Source organism: Botryllus schlosseri, chromosome 7 (assembly GCF_051294905.1).
Source record: "Botryllus schlosseri isolate E-star chromosome 7, Bs_hap1, whole genome shotgun sequence".
Taxonomy (NCBI): Eukaryota; Metazoa; Chordata; class Ascidiacea; order Stolidobranchia; family Styelidae; genus Botryllus; species Botryllus schlosseri.
The window spans coordinates 25,252,340-25,269,531 of record NC_137242.1 but is presented as its reverse complement, the minus strand read 5'-3'; the positions used below and the strand labels follow the sequence as shown (position 1 = coordinate 25,269,531).

General features: G+C 41.1%; 1 protein-coding gene and 1 non-coding gene across 2 annotated transcripts in view; both read right to left on the bottom strand.

Annotated features, from left to right (window-relative positions):
* Window positions 1-17,192, bottom strand: part of LOC145442888 (ribosome maturation protein SBDS-like) — a 397,416-nt gene that overhangs the window by 200,929 nt on the left and 179,295 nt on the right. The gene's annotated exons all lie outside the window — the stretch shown is intronic.
* On the bottom strand, window positions 10,610-10,682 carry Trnar-ccu (transfer RNA arginine (anticodon CCU)). Its single transcript has one exon. It is a non-coding gene; the product is annotated as a tRNA-Arg (tRNA).

The window sequence follows — 17,192 nt, the reverse complement described above, 5'->3', positions numbered from 1 at the left end:
AGGCCTCCGGACAGTTTGTCGCACCCTCAATTGGAGCTGATGATATTTTTTCTTCTGGTAGTGGCACTTGGCAGCATGACAGAATGATCAATAACTTGTAATATAGGTGTAGATGTCTAAATATTTTGAATTGTTTAACTGAGAAGCCATACAATAGCATAGGATGTTTCATATATATATATGGTACGTAGCACATTGCATGAATTCATAACACATCAACGTACTGTACTGGCACTGGCAGTCATTGTCTCTAGGCTTAAAAATAGCAGTACCGTATCCTATATATATTGCAATCGATATCAATCATCAAAATGTTGCAATGATTACCAACTACCACTACAATACAACTATAGTATATAGTATATCCAGTTATCCACACTTAACTTAATGCTGCAATAAATATCACGCAGTCAATGTCCTGCAATGTCGAATTTTGTGTCATAAAATCATAGTTGACTACCAAATAACGGCTACAATGTCGATCATTTTGACGCAAGGATTTTACATAGTTCATGAATCATAGACATCCAACATATTTGAATCCTTGCGCATGTCCATGACACTTGCGTTTTATATAAAACGTTTACAGCCCGAAAACGATAATATGCTGTATCCGAAATACGGCTACGTTAACGACGGATTTCTGCGTAATTCTGACGATATCATTCTATGTGCTTTGTACAGGATTGACATCTAGCATAGGTAAATCTCTGATGACTTCTACAACAAATTTCCGAAACGTTTGCAACCAGAAATCAACAGTACACTATGCGATATTTAGCACTGAAGCAGGTGCGCGAGAAAGTAGCTTGCTAACCAATTTGTGGTTGCTATGCGTATCTAGTCACGTGATCGAAGTCCTGCAAAAGGCCTATTACGAAGGCGCGATTATGCCAAGAAATATTACCTCTAGATTTAGGATTCACGAAGGGAGGGTATTTTCGTTTTGAAAGGGGGGTGTTTGGACACCCGAAACACCCCCCTGGCTACGCCCCTGCTACTGCCTAAACACGCCTGGCGCGAAAAATTTCAATAATTTGTGATTGAATCTGTCAATAGGATCAGGAATTGCATTTATATTGCTGTCAATTTTTTTTATCCTCTCTACTCATGTAATCAGATTTACCGGCAGAGCTAAGTGGCACACTTGAGTCGCATGTTACATGGTCTAAAACTTTACATGTCTTGGTGCGTCATGGCGCGGTAATGGTCGACGCCGAAACGCCAATACCTATAAATCGTGCGTATTTTTTCTGGAGAAAGAGTACCCAATAATCAAGGTATTTGAGAACGTTGAATCGCGCCCGGCGCGAAAAAATTTTGAGAACGTTGCACAAATTTCTAAAAAAATTCTCTATAATTTATACTAATTCACTAAATAGATGTGATTGCCCAGGCCAACGGTTATGTCTTGCGCACCAGGTCTACCTATAGGCTCCTCCTCGCCACCTCATCCGCGTAAGCGGTATCTTACAAAAGCCTAGAGGTGGGCCGTGCTATAAGTCGGCAGTTACAGAAAATAAGAAGAATATCGGCCTTGTGCAAATGATCATAGTAGTCGACAAACACCATGAATACCCCAAAACAAACAAACAGGTCTATTTAGAGATGCGACAGATTACACAAGCGATTATATCTTGCGCGCATGGTATATGCCAGTGGTCGAGAACCTTTTTTGTCTGAAGAGCCATATTGGCCTTATTTTTTTCATTTTAACCCCCAAAGAGCCATACATGTCAAACCACTGTTACGTCACAACGGAAAATTGTGACGTCATGGTAGCACTAATTCGAACTCACTACACGGGATTCGTCATGTTCTTCACATTTTCTATTTAAAAACTCGTACTTATCATGCCGGGAACGTAGGTTCGTCGTGCACTCGTGATGCTATACTTCTGAATGCGAGACCCCATGATCACATGCGTAGGTGGGCTCCAAACAGGGTCACTACAGCAGTATATATGCCTACCCACTCTAAGCTGGGATACATCAGTGACGTCGGGTCAGGGGAGGCAAGTTTGAGTCAATTCCGACCAGTAGAAGCGGAGTTATGTGAGTTTTTCGATGATATTTCTCGGATTATCCTTGATTGGTGGATAATCCGCGTTTTATCAACGAAAAACTCACATAACTCCGCTTATACTGGTCGGAATTGACTCAAATTTGTTTAGCAACGTCTTTGAAGACAGCTCAACAATTTCATGGGGTTGGCAGAAAAATTTGGAAATTTTTTTTTTAATTTTCCATAATAAATTAAAAATTTTAATTGGATCTGCGGAGGCCTTTACTGGTTGGAATCGAGTGAAATTTGGTGAGCAAGGTTTTCTACTGCAACCTGACGATTTAAGAGGTAACCGGCTTGAATCGGGAAAAAAAAAGTTATTTTTGAACAGCCCTACGTACAGTGTACACTGTACGTACACGATACCTAGCGACGACTCGGGCCACATAATGCCACAATGCTGAGGAACATATTGGCGTTTTAAACGTCGCTAAATGTATCAACTGAGGCAATAAAAGGATATACTAATCCCATAAAATCAATATTTTCTGTCGCTTAGCCAACAATATCGACGACGACTTACCAGGAAATAAAAGCTTACGCCTTACGTCTAGCCCAGACCGGACAATGTATTAGGCGTCTGAGTATTGCTACATTGATATTAGGCAGAGTGTAAAACGGGTTTCTATAGTTGCTAGTGCTACCGATTTTACTCCATTAACAAGTTATAAAGCAGAAGCCAACACCTCAATCGTACGGATTTAGTTTTAATGATACAGTGAACCTATGAAGTCAAGATTGACCCCGAACACCTGCCAGATTTTTTACATCAGAAAACGATATCAATCTCATTGATTGCTTGAGTAAGCATCATGGCTGACTACTAGGGTTGTCCATAATTTGTAAAATCTCAAAAAAGATGCGTATCCATGTCTCATTCTGTAGATTATTGATAAAAAACGTCAATGAACCTGCAATAAGCTCATAGGAAAGTCGTTAACGTTTGTCTAAATGCGTTTGAAATTAGCTGCCGTAGAGTGGGCGTGTTAGCGACCAAAGAACGGCGAGAAGACTAGTAATCACGAAATCACGCCTCGTGATTGGTTTTTCAGCTATGCTTGAATGATCACGACCACAGCGGCTTGCTGATTATGTGCTTCTATTAGTCCAAGGAGATCGCTAACGGCAATGATTCTGTAAGCGCATTGTACATTGATGATTTATTATTAAAATTAGACATCTGGTCATTGAATGTTTTAGTTTTAAAACTAGGTAACGATAGGTTTAAAGCAACAATAGCCTCTTACGGGCATGACAGAGGTGAAACAGCGAATGATTGTGAACTTATAGAACTAAGTATAGATCCAAGAAATACCTATATGATATGCTTGAGATTACGCCAAGTGGTCCTGCATTTCTGGGTGCAGGTATGGCATATCAAACATCACCAAACTGGTGCAGCATAACATGTGAGATGGATGCTGGACACAATCCTGTATGCTCAGAAGATATGTGGGCCGACCAGGTAGCTTACATTGGATTTCTGACGAAGAGTGTAACTACAACACCGCTTCAATCCATCCTTTTTATGTCTATGTCTGGTTTGATTCAAGCATTAGTCGTTATGCAGCCGGTAATGATCTAACATTCATTAAGGACATGCTAAGCAATGCAAGCAAACTGTATTTTTGCTGGTCCTACGAGCATAGTCTGTGCTTATCTTTAGACCTCTTTGCCCGGCATCATTGATGACTTTGACAGAACTTGCGGGTATGATTCATTATGCTGCAAGAATCTGACAAGTGCCAAGCATAAATGACTGATTCATCCAGCCCTTACAGCATTCAAGACTTGTACCACGACAACAGTCTAATAAGATCAGACAAAGTAGTGTCAATGTCAAGCTTTATATTTGTATTCAATGATGATACATCCGTTCTGAAACTAGAAATTCGTTCGCGACTTGCATAAGCGCCTTTGCACTATTTTTCCGCGTGATTTTGTGCTTTCCATCAATGAAATCAAGGCATACAGGCTACAACGGTTACCTTCACAATAAGCCATCCAGTCATGTATTTAAAGATATTGTGAAGCAGCTGTTCTTAGTTCATCATGTATTTCGTAACTCAACATGTTCTGGATTAATCCTAAATCATTAGTTGCGGACCAACCTACAATGCACGTACAAAATCACCGCCGTCAGCCGACTCCTTGATCAGCTGATCAACAAGCCACCAACGTCGTGATCATTGAAGCATAGCAGATTAGCCAATCAAACGCCGTAATTTCGTGATTACTAGTCTGCCTGCCGTTCTATGGTCGCTGACACGCCCACTCTACGGCAGCTACTTTCAAACGCATTTAGACAAATGTTAACGAGTTTCCCGTGAGCTTATTGCAGGTTGATTGACGTTTTTTATCAATAATCTATAGAATGAGACATGGATACGCATAAATTTTGAGATTTTCCAAATTATGGACAACCCTATGACTACGCATTTCGCTCGTGATGTTGTGTGATTGCGGGTCAAGCTCACAGCAGAGAGTCACAAATGGTAATTAAGCTGGATATTTCGAGCAAACTTTTGTAACAAAGCAAGTAAAACTTTTGAGATTGTCAAGGTGCATGCTCGTTTACTGTAGATTTTTATACTGCCAGCGCCATGATTAGAGTAGCCCGCAGTTGAAATGCAATAAATTTGAACGGAAGATGTCATAATGAAGTGAACATTGTAATATATGAAAAAGGTTCACAGTGCAGAACCTACCAAGGTTCTGTTGTGAACGTGAACCTTTAAATTTCCGAGGTTCACTCACAGAACGCGAACGTGAACCTCACGTTCACACCATAGTGTCCTATATGGTGTCGACACAGGCAGATCTCACGCCTCAGTGAAATTGTATCACGTTACAATTTCCATTCGGCTACAGGCAATTTGACGGTCATTTTTGACCGGCTTGCCGAGCATTAAATTTGGTAAAACGGGTATCAATCGAAAGCTGACTCTGCACTGATTACGAAAATATAAATTTTATTCCGCTCGTGGTCCTGGAACTCCCACAATCAGCCTCGAATTTTTCATTGGTATGGAGATTGGCATTGGGACGCAACAATGCTGAACAATGCTGTCTGGCTCTTTTTCTCTTGAGCTACTCTCTCGTTTCGCCAGACGTTGCGTCCCAATGCCAATCTCCATAACAATGAAAAATTTGAGGCTGATTGTGGGAGTTCCAGGGCCACAAGCGGAATGAAATTTATATTTTCGTAATCAGTGCAGAGTCAGCTTTCGATTGATACCTGTTTTACCAAATTTAATGCTCGGCAAGCCGGTCAAAAATGACCGTCAAATTGCTTGTAGCCAAATGGAAATTGTGACGTGATAAATATGTATGTTATCCAGACAAAAGAACTGATATTAATTAGAAATCAAAATATATGGTTCTGGGAATTGCAAGTGAAATCTAAATCTAAAAACGGAACATGTATTTAATGTCTTTAGTCCAGAAAATTTCGACTGTTGGTATGCTGAAACAGTTTTAAAACTAAAGAAAAGTCGGAGTCCACTTTTCCAGATTAGGATACGCCATGGACAGCTAGGTTACGATATGATAAGTAAATGCTAGATTGCGAAACATCAGTTTCAAACATTATGATAAGCCATATATACTGTGATGAAATATTTGATATGGCGAAGGGTGACAATGCGGTGTGAACGGAACCACGCCCACCCGCTACCTAAATTATATTCAATGATACTTTCGTGAAATCATACTGGATACTCCGCACTCACTGCGCGCGAAGCGCGACCAAAATCCTAGGCTTAATACTACGTGAAAACAGCCCCGAAATTACTCAAGCTATCTTCCTGATTGGTGGATCAAACTACTTCTACTTGACAAACTGAAAATAGCGAAAAGTAAGTAAGTAGATCACAAAAAATTATGAGGTAGAAGTAGAAGTAGTGAAATTCAGATCTACTTGAGTAAGTACCAGAAGTAGAGGAAAACTACTTGAGTACTTCGAAAAAGTAGAAGTACTTCGTTACTAACCACCTCTGATTTTGGCTGGTAACTATAAACTGAAGCTAAGCAATTACTTACGTAGTTTAACAGTTCTACGTATATGTGAGCGATACAGCGCCTTCTTTTGTTCATATTTAACTCTATATTCGTTTATCGGATCAGAATCAATGACCACATCAATCTGTATTTCAGACGGCTAGCAAAATGCAATGACGTAATCATGCCTCATACTTCGAAAAGACAACTTGACTCGTGGCTTGACTTGACTTGACTAGAGTCACCTCCAAAAATCGAGTGACTTGATTTGATTCGAGTCACCTTCGAAAATCGATTGACTTGACTTGACTCGAGTCAAAATGTGCAATGACTCGAAATGACTCGTGACTCGAAGGCAGTGACTTGATCCCAACACTGCTGGGAGCCCACTACGCACATCTGCAAGCGTTCGGGAACCCCTAATATTCACTGAGTCACAATAAAAAAATCTACCGCATTACATATAACTAGCCTACACATTTAATATCCTACTCTGTATTACTTGTGCGTCAGGGAACGCCGGTAAAGAACCATTGTTATAGTTAGTTACGGATTTTTAAACCCCGTTGTAGTTCTTAGTTCTAGTTCTAGTTGCGAGTTAGTGGCTCTAGGTATAGTTGTGCATTTTGGAAATCCAGTAGTTTGTACATGTCCGGAGGGAAGCTTGCAACTTTGCAATTATGAACTCGTCAACCTCCGTCAAGCAAGACTATAGCAACGTAAATAGGACAAGTGCAGGAACAAGTAGCCTACTGCTACGTGAAATTCCGCGTCACGTCAAGTAGGGGAGATGTGGTACTTATGGATCAAAAATTGTATAATGATCTCTGGCCCTCAAATCTTAAGCCGAGAATAGCAGATCTTTTGCTGTCTAGCACTTCGATACAAGCTCTACCTATCGCGGACATTTACATGAATATCCGCCTTTTCAAAAAATATTTATAAACGTTTAAATTTTGTTGCTCGAACGTGTCATCGGTCCCCACCCGGTGGGTCCTAAGGCACACGACAATGGGACCTATGAGACATACGCTCAAAAATTAAATTTGTTAACTTGTTTTGTTGTGTACTATAAGCTAAGCTACAGCAAGCCAATGAAGAATGTTTCGTCGCGACCTTCAAGAATAAAATAGATTATATCAACTCAAATGTTGGCATAAATCATGTTTTGAGTTACGACTAAACTTAGAAAATTAATGCCACATACATATTACCCGCAAATCGACATTTCGACTTCAAATACCTCGTAATAGCGATAAAACACCACAAGTACCTATGATTTACAGCCTATATATATGTAGGCGAGTTTCGGTTGTTAAGTGATTAGTCGGTCCATCTATTTTGCTTGATTTGGCTATGGTGTCATAGGCCCCCCACCCCATAAATATTGTAATTGACTTGAAAATAGTCCACTCGAGGATGGTATTGATTAAAAAAATATGTGCCATTATATACCCTGATACAAGTCCTATATTTCACATCAAAAATTATTGCGGGTTTTGTAGTCTGAAAGGTGATATAGAAAAATGCAAATGTCGATCAAAATTTACTTTACACCCCCTAAAACGTAAATCATTCGTCACAGACCCCATAAATCACGCAGGTCGAATTTTTGTGCATGTGAGGAAAGATTCTGTCAGCATGTAATTGTAGACAAATTCACGGAGTGTAATCATGGAATTATCATGGAGAATTTTTCAAGTATTTTTGGTCCCAGTGATCCATCGGTACCACATCTCCCCTACAGATAACGATTTAAGTGAGAGGTCTCAAACTCAAATGTGCTCGCGGGCCAATTTCCTGGTTTTGGATGGCGCCGCGGGCCGCAGCACTAATAATGCGGGTATTCAATGTTTTTCTTCAAGAAGGCCCTATTTGAAGGAACCTTGCAGACTGGCATTCTACATTTCTACACACATCGTCAAAATGTGATTTACTATTGTGAATTCATGCCTGGCACGAAAACAAAACACATTTTTGAATATTTGAATAAATTTGTTGTTGTACTAGTTTGTCAAAATATATAGTTATAGACACCATGCGATCATACAAATATATCATGACATCGTAAAAGCTGCCGCGTTATAATTTTGACTACTTTAGAATTTAACAAATATTGATCTGATATTAGAGTATTAGAGCAGCACAGCCTAATCCATGTTTTTGGGCATACTCCCGATAACTAGGCTATTGATCATGTCATTGCCAAAGTCAAATTAAATCAGCGTTAGATTTACCTTCGAATATTCGAACAAATCAATGACAACGTGTATATATTGATTAATGTTCCATGGTGATAGACATATATCCAATCGCTGAAGAATTCATTGGTGTTACAGCGGTGGAGGGTACCACTACCTGACTCGCCACTTTGACGATAATAATATGTCTAAAGAGACCCAAGAAAAATGACTCAGGATGTAACTGAAACTACATCAAGGCGAAAACAGAATGCCAATGGCTGTCATTCCCATACCGACCTGCTTAGCTAAATACGCAACGCAAGTTACGACCTTTTGATATAATATCATTATTCCCCATAACAGTCTGATATTTCGAGTTCGAGTAATTCCGCAGAAGGTCGCGCCCAAGTCCAAATCACAATTTTCAGTTATGATTCAGCAACGGGTTGGAGTAGTTTTAGGACAAATTTTAAGTTCTTAAATCTAAAAAAAAGATTATAGCAGTTAAATATTATCGAATACTTCAAAATCCAAAATGCCGACGCTGGCCGCGTGTTTGAGACCTCTGATCTAAGCTATTCGGTCGCGCTGAGCGTGTGTGCTGTGCATGTAATATACTGTTGACACATAGCAATACCGGTCACCTTTGTAGTTCTTATGGATCGAAAAATTACCGTCCTATTGATTTCTATGATTCCAATACTTTTAGGGCTACCATAATTTGGAATCGGGAAAGGATGATACTTTTTCAAAATTTTCAAACTTAGAATACCGGAGGAAAATCCGGAAAAAAAGGTAAATTTTGCACATTTCGTGGTCGGTGGACTAAAAAATAGGTCAACTGTCCGGCTCAACTCCAGAAATAGTTTTTCTTTCACACTTTAGGTTGGTTGACTAAAAATCAAGGTGGTCACTTTCGTTCGAGCCGCAAATTTCCTATTTAGCGTCATTTATGCCCATTTTCACTCGAATCTACCCAGTATCTCGGCTCTTGAAGCTGTAAAAGAGGACGAATTGCAAAAATGGAGGACACTTAGGCGTCCTCCGAGGACATTTTCAAAAACCCGAAAAAGGAGGACAAATCCCCCTAAAGGAGGACAAATCCCCCTAAAGGAGGACGTATGGTAACCCTAGCTACTTAAATCTTCACAGTGGTGGCCAGACGCTAACCTTAAGTTATAGTAGGAAGCGCTTTAAATGACGCTTGACTGCGATACCATGTTTGCCGGGTTCGCTTCCTCGGAGGTCCTTTTTTATTCTTTTAGTTTAAAACTGAACTAAAACACTCAAAAATGAGCTGCCGATAGAAACGTTTTAATTGGCACTCTTGTAATAATCAGAGAATATGCAAACGACCCAATTAGGGAATCTACCGTTAGGTTGAGAGCCCCAGTTTTACTGCATTTGTCGACGTTCGCTCATGATAGCAAGTCGAAAAGCTTCGAGTGAAATAAATTTGGCAAAATCAACATATCATTTGTCGCAAAATTATTATAGCTTACCTTGGAAAATTGCAAAAAAAAGGTGCAGTTACAACCGATTTGAGCGGGATAACAACCCAAGTCGGAACTCGTACCCACAATCCCCGAAAAGTGATCATGTGAGTTTATCTAAAAAAAAATGAGTCGTAGTGAAAGTGATTGTATGAGATTACTGTGTTGTTCCATGACCATTGATCACGCTTTTCGTGGCTTTAGACAAATACATTAATTAGCCTACCATTCTACGCAAATGTGGTGTTGTTCTGCGTTCGCATCTAAGAAAGACTTTAAATATCGTGGTTTAAACTAGGGGAAGTTGAAAGTGTTTAATGAGGATGGGCCTATTTTGTTTCGCATTCCATGCAACAATTACAGCTGTCGTCAAATCTCGAGTAAGCAAAATGAAAACCCGTGGTAGGGATTCGAACCAATAATCCTACGCGTAGGGGGTCGATGCATTTGGCCACTTAATTATCGCTCCTATTGGAACACCTATTTCAAGTGATTATATTATCTTTACAAGTTCCGTGCTGTGCCTCAACGTAGGATACCTTGGCGTAAGAAAAATATCAACATTTTACGCAAATATGGCGGTCTTCTACGTTGACGTCAAAGAGAACAGGTTATGAATATCTCCCATATCTGTTTTGGTGCTTATTGTTGGATGACATATCTCGATATCGAAAGCCAATATTCAATTGTTATGGCTAAAATACGACTTGGATTTTGAAATAGATTCGCTACAACGTCATTCAGATATTAATGTGTATAACTGTTAGCGTCAAAAAGTTGTAGAGCAAATGCTGTACCATAATTTCCAGATCCATATTCTTGGTCCATGCGAAATGGACTCACCATCGGCCAAACCTCAGTAAAAGGCCAAACCCATGGTGGGACTCGAACCCACAATCCCCGGCTTAGGAGGCCGATGCCTTATCCATTAGGCTACATGGGCGACTCGTTCGATGCCCTAAATCAGTGGTTCTCAACCGTGTCTCCAGCGCCCCCAACCGAGGGCGATTTGCATTTCAAATGGGGCGGAAACGCCCAGGGAGCGATAAGGGGGGCGCTGGTCTCAGGTGGCGGTATGGGAAGCGCTGAAGAAAAATGGCGTCAAATCAGATGGTGTAGGCCTAGTAGGGACATATGATTATATAATAGGAAAATAGTTCTAGATATCCCTAAGTTCTCATTGCAAATTAACATTCGACAAAATCTGTCGAATCGCGAAATTTACTCATGCGCTGTTGCCATGAATGCAGTGGTTTACTATAATTCATGTAAAAGGAAGTGGGCGTACTTTTGTATCGCCAATTCTCCGTTAAAACATCCCCGTCATGCTAGCTCGGGTTGTTTTCCACAAAATGCTTCGAACTAGGTATATTGCATCCTGCAGCGCATATCGTGTCGAAATCGAAGGGACACTGCTGTACCACTGCCCTGCCCCTTTGTACATTAAAGATGCTTTGAAGCTTTCCGGCCAAAATGATCAACTAAATATACTTGTATTTGAGAGCTACAGAATTAAATCGTCAAAATATTTCTTCATTGTATCATAAAGGATGATACTGTTTAGTTTTCTGACCCGCAACACACATGAACGTTATAAAATATAGGTTGCTTTGTTTGGAATACATTCATGTTAAAGTTACGAGCTGGCTGCAGTACTAAATTCAATGTGAGCAAAAATATCTATCACATTCTTAGTTCATTTACTAGTCACACAAAGCAATAAAACAAAACCCAATACAATTAATTTCCATATTGAACATCGCAGAGGTGAATTCGGAATGTGTACATCGCGCTCGAACAAGATGGTATGAGCTCGTACCCGATGGTTGTTATAAATAACAACCTTGGTTTGATCCCGGATATAGCTCATATGATTATTATATCGTTAATTATTCGAGTGGTCCTCGGTCACGATTCAAGCGCGAAATATTTTCAATAGTAAGGTCTCAACCCGTAAAGATCTTCCGGACTTCGACCACTTGCATATTGTTTTTTACTACAGTCCTGGAGGGCCATAGGGGGCGAAAATGTTAGAACTTCAAGGGAGATTTATTCAAATACAACGGTCAAAATGCACGTGAAGACGGCTTATTCTGCTTCTGCATATGACGCGAAAAAGGCCAACTCAACGGAAAGTGGACGCGGAAACCGATTATCAGAGCAGCGACCACTTCGGAAAATGTCCTATTTTAGTAAATTTACAAGCTATCAGACTTAGGTGGATAAATTTCATGATTACATGTCCTCATTTTCGGATTCATAAGTAAAGGGGGCAAAAATTTGCGTCGAGATTGATACGGGGGCGATGAGTCGAAAAATGTTGGCAACCACTGTTCTCACAGACCAGATTTTTACTGAAGGGAGTCAAATAAAATGAGTGATATATTCCGTGATCTAACATAGGTATAAACGACGTGTAAAACATATATGACGCTCGAATGACGCATATTTGGGTTGATGTAAATATGAGTGATTCTTGCTCAGATTTCTTGAGGTGATTTACAATGTCTGCATCACGGCAGCGGCTATAGACGGCATAGATCTAGCCTCTTCACCGCTCAAGCCGTTGCAATATACCTAGAAATAAACTATTTTCGCTGCAACTTCTCCATTTTCATTGCGCCCCGTCCATAAATATTATTTTGATTAAATACTGCAATTCTTTTAATATCTTAGGTGCTTTTACACACCATAGACAGGGTGTGGGGAAGAACGAATAAAGCGGTTTGTGTGTGAATTATCATTGCGATGTTACATATTCCTGTCGCACAGCGCGCTTTGAAGTCAAATCGATCGCCATTTATGAATTTAAGACTCCATCCAACTTGATTATATTAACAAGAGCGCATTGTTGGTTCCGACAGTATCCATCATCTCAATAAATGCAATTGATCTGAAAGTCTAGCTTTTGCTGCTGTTGGGACAGTACCATTATCTTGCTCAGGGCTATCTCGGCTGAGATTTGGCTATAGTCCTCTGCGCGCACCGGTCAATATATCGCCTATTTTTTCAACTTCATGATAGAAAATGGAGTCTACCCAAGCTATCTAAAAAAGCCAGAGTAGTCCCTGTACACAAAGCTGGGGATAGAACTAATGTCACCAACTACAGTCCGATATCCGTTCTCCAATGCATCGGGGTTGTATTCGAAAAATGTCTGTCATTTCTCCTCAACAATTTGGCTTCCGAAATAAACACCAAACCTCACATGCCCTCCTAACAGTGGCCGAGCAGTATTATGATATCCCAGAGAAGCGGAATGTGGGAGGTAGCATTTTTCTCGATCTAAAAAAGCGTTTGACTGCGTAGATCATAAAATTCCCATCTCGAAATTGGCGCGTTACGGACTTCGGGGCCCACAACTTGAGCTCATGAAAAGTTACCTCACTGGATGCCAACAAATGGTTGCGATCTCAAACACCTTGTCCTCTCCTCACCTGGTGACCTGTGGTGTACCTCGAGGCTCAGTACTTGGACCGGTCCTCTTCACCTTATATGTCAACGACATTTTTGAAACCTCCTCATTGAACACCACACTGTTCGCTGATGATACTCACCTCCTCTATTCCGCATCTTCGACGGCAGAACTGGATGCGCTGACTAGTGACCGAATGCCTTAAGTCCATGAGTGGACGGCCCAAAATAACCTTTGCATAAACGCATCGAAATCCCAATCGCTGACAGTAAATTCAAAAAACAACCTAACCGTTAATATCGCTGGTCAGCCCGTTTCCGACACAGATAATACCAAATATCTCGGGGTTTTACTGGACACGAACATGTCCTGGAAGAGTCATATTCAGTCCCCAGACACTAAATTATCACCGAAGTGCGGCCTGTTCTACAGCCTTAGGCGCTTCATGCCAGCATGGGTTCTTCTGATACTCTTTAAATCCTTAATCCAATCGAAGTTACATTATGGCATCTTTTGTTGGGGGGGAAGCTGCCAGTAAAACTTAAAACTGCACTCAAGCCACTGCAAAATCTACAGCATAAAGTACTCCGAATCATTGCTAGGGCCCCAAAGGGGCCTAGCTGCCCAACCAACAAGTCGCTGCTAAAGATATTCGGCGTCCTAAACATAGAGGATATGCGGAAACTAGAAATCGCTAAGTTTATGTATCAGTTCCACTGCGGTCGTTGCCCCGAATATTTCAATGACTTCTTTACCTCGGAATCAAAAGCGCATAAGTATACAACACACGCGCGTCCACGTCGTCCAAATATCATATGATCGACCGAAAAGATCATCGATCTTTTAAATATGCCGGACCTGATGTGTGGAACAGTATTCCGCCGGCCATCCGACAGTCGACGAGGATGCCCACATTCAAGTCGAAATACAAGCAATTACTACTAGATAAATACAGTCCATCCTCAAGATTACCGGACCACGACTGACCTATCGATCTCGCTTCCCATGACATGTCGCCCTATTTCTTGTCGCTTCTTTTTCTATACTATCTTCTTTACCTTTATTCAGTGTACATGCCTCCTCTTTACATCGTCAAGGCCAAGGTGGGTGTCTGATTCCATAGACTACTCCAAGTCGCTTCGGCATCGTCCTGTCTCTTCATTGTATCGCATTTTTGTGGCGTATTGAACTGATAAAAATTGCCAATAAACCAATGATGATGATGATGATGTATGAATAGCCTACATGCTAGGCGTCAAGGGTATTTGTAACGATTTGTAACGAAGTAAGTACCGATCTATAAATTTTGGAGTGACTTACTCCGAAACATACTGATTTATTCGTGTTTCATAAAATTACGAATCTTTCCACCCCGGTCTCCCGCGTGACAGGCTGGGATACTCGTCGCTATACAGACGAGGAAAGGGTCGTCAATGCGACTGGATTTATGAAACGTCACAAACCAATGTCTTCAATACCAATCTTCTGAGGTTTCCGAGATCAATAGTCCGTTTGAACTGTTGTTGCTCCCTCACAAATCCCGCGCGGTAAAATTTGAAATCTTCAAAACTAAATTACTTCGAAGCAGACGATGTTATCTAAAGTAATTAGGACGTAGCTGTCCAGACATTACTTATCTCAAGTAACTCCATTGTTGTCTCGCGGACAATTGCGGTGAAATGAGACCTATCACGGGAGCTTCAGAGTTCAATACCAAAAATTACTTTTTATCATATTGAATATGCTGGCTTTCGCAATGAGACTGGCGAACACGCAATCAACAGGACTTCTCATTCAACATCAACAGATAACGAAAGAAGCAAATTAAAATAGAGCGACGTTAAACAAAGAAGCCGTGATCCGGGTGAGATAATATATGGCATTAAATGGTTGGCATCATCTGCGGTTGATCACATTTGCTCCGGGTTATTCGCAGTCGCAGCTACAATTCTGAAATAGAACGAGAATGGCCGAAGTTGTCGAAATGGATGTGGTACTAGGACATCAGGCTGAACTTATAAGGTCAGATGGCCAAGGATCAAGACACACGAATGATTGGAAGGTGTATGTGAAGCCGGTACAAGGACTGTCCTTGCGAAAATTTGTGAAGAAAGTCGTTTTCCATCTGGATGAAAACTATCGCCAACGCAAAAGAGTGATTAGAAAGGCTCCGTACGAAGTCAAGGAGTCCGGAAACAAGAGCTTCGTAATCAAGATCGATATATATTTCAGAAAATGCGAAGCTCCGAAATTCGTTACTTTCGAGTACGACCTCTTTCTGAGCGCAGGACGGCCGTTTCTCACGACCTCTCGCACTGACAGACTAACGTTCGTCAATCCCGATGAACCTTTCAAAAAAAGATTACTGGAAGCTGGCGGTGTGTTGAAACATTCCGAAACAGCAATTTCGAAGAGGCCAAAGGCAGCCCTGGAAAAGCAGTTCCTTTCGCCGCAGAAGAAGAAAACAGCTCCAAAAGTCAGTAAAAAGGAGGGCGCCCCAACTACTTCGAATGGGTCGCGAAAGAGAAATGGATCAGAGTTGGATTCTATTCGGGCGCGATCTCAGGCGAAGAGAAGATCGCCAGCTGCGGAACGAAGCAATGAAATACCACTACAAAACGAAACGCACAGTTTTGTCGAGAGCAATCGAAAGAGGAATATCACGGGTCGGAACACCGCAGTCGATGGAGAGCCTAATGTCGCCGATGAGAAGGCGTCTGCATCGCTGGGCGACATTTCCGTAGATTCCTTGGACTGCGAATCGATACTTGATTCCATTTTAGGAGGTTTTACTGGCATTATGCCGCTTAGCCCTTTGAAGATGTGAACAAGGATTCTACAGCGATATGTCTAGCCCTGGAAAGAGTTTAGCCTAGGGGTTATAACGGACCAGTACCGCCCCACATATATTTCACCAAGTAGACGGTGACCACATTTTTATCGTCGCTAATTTTCTCCACGTTCTCCTTCGTTGTTAGTACGTTATATACGCCATTTTAGTGTGTCCTGATGATTCCGTTTGATCTAATGATTGTCTGTTTCAATAAACTTGCTAACGAATCCGATTTATTGCACGATGACGGGTCACGGATAAAGTTGGGTATTTCCGATTTCGCAATATCAGAATCTAGCACAGGAAAAGACGCGATGAAGGACGTATATAAGAAAAAAAGTTGAAAGAGGAGGGATGCGTCTAATGAAAGACGGGCAAATTTTGAAGAGCCGAAGACTATACAAATATGCATATGCATATATTTATTAGTTTAAAGCTTAATTATAAGTTATGAAGTTAAAATGATGAAATATAAACTTGGCATTTACATAGCTCATAGTGACATGAAACAACCTTAGCGAAAGAGCAAACCAATGGTGGGACTCGAACCCACAATCCCCGGCTCAGGAGGCTACATGGGCGACCCTCTCGTAGAAGCTACAGCCAGAATGAATACATATGATGATACTAATTAGCAATTTCATTTCTGCCTTCATGATCCATATCGTAACTACAACAGCTACTGTTCTTCGCCGCATGCAGTCTTTGCGACCGAAAGTTCTGTTTCGGTTTATACCTTCACTAGCGGCTGGCACGTGATGATTCGGGAGGAGCAATATTAATATTCAATTTAGTACCGAGTACTATATAATCAAATTGCGCAGACCGAGTCAATAGGTTTTGCATCTGAGCGCATTGGAAATGCGCTTGATTCAGTTGAGAAGGTGCACTCGAGACACTGCAAAAACTACGACATCAGGTCCTCCGTATAACAGCTAGACACTAAAGAGGCTTAGTTGTTTGTTCAACAAGTCGCTGCTGGAAAGATTCGGTGTCCCAAACAGAAAAGATATGCGTAAACTAGAAATTGCCAAGTTTATGTATCAGTCTCATTGCGGGCACTGCCACGGAAATTTCGATGATTTTACCCCGGAATCAAAAGCGCATTAGTACAATACCCGAGCGTCCTCGTCATCCAGCTATCATATGGTCGACAGGAAGGATTATCGCTCTATCAAATATGCCGGACCTGAATTGTGCAACAG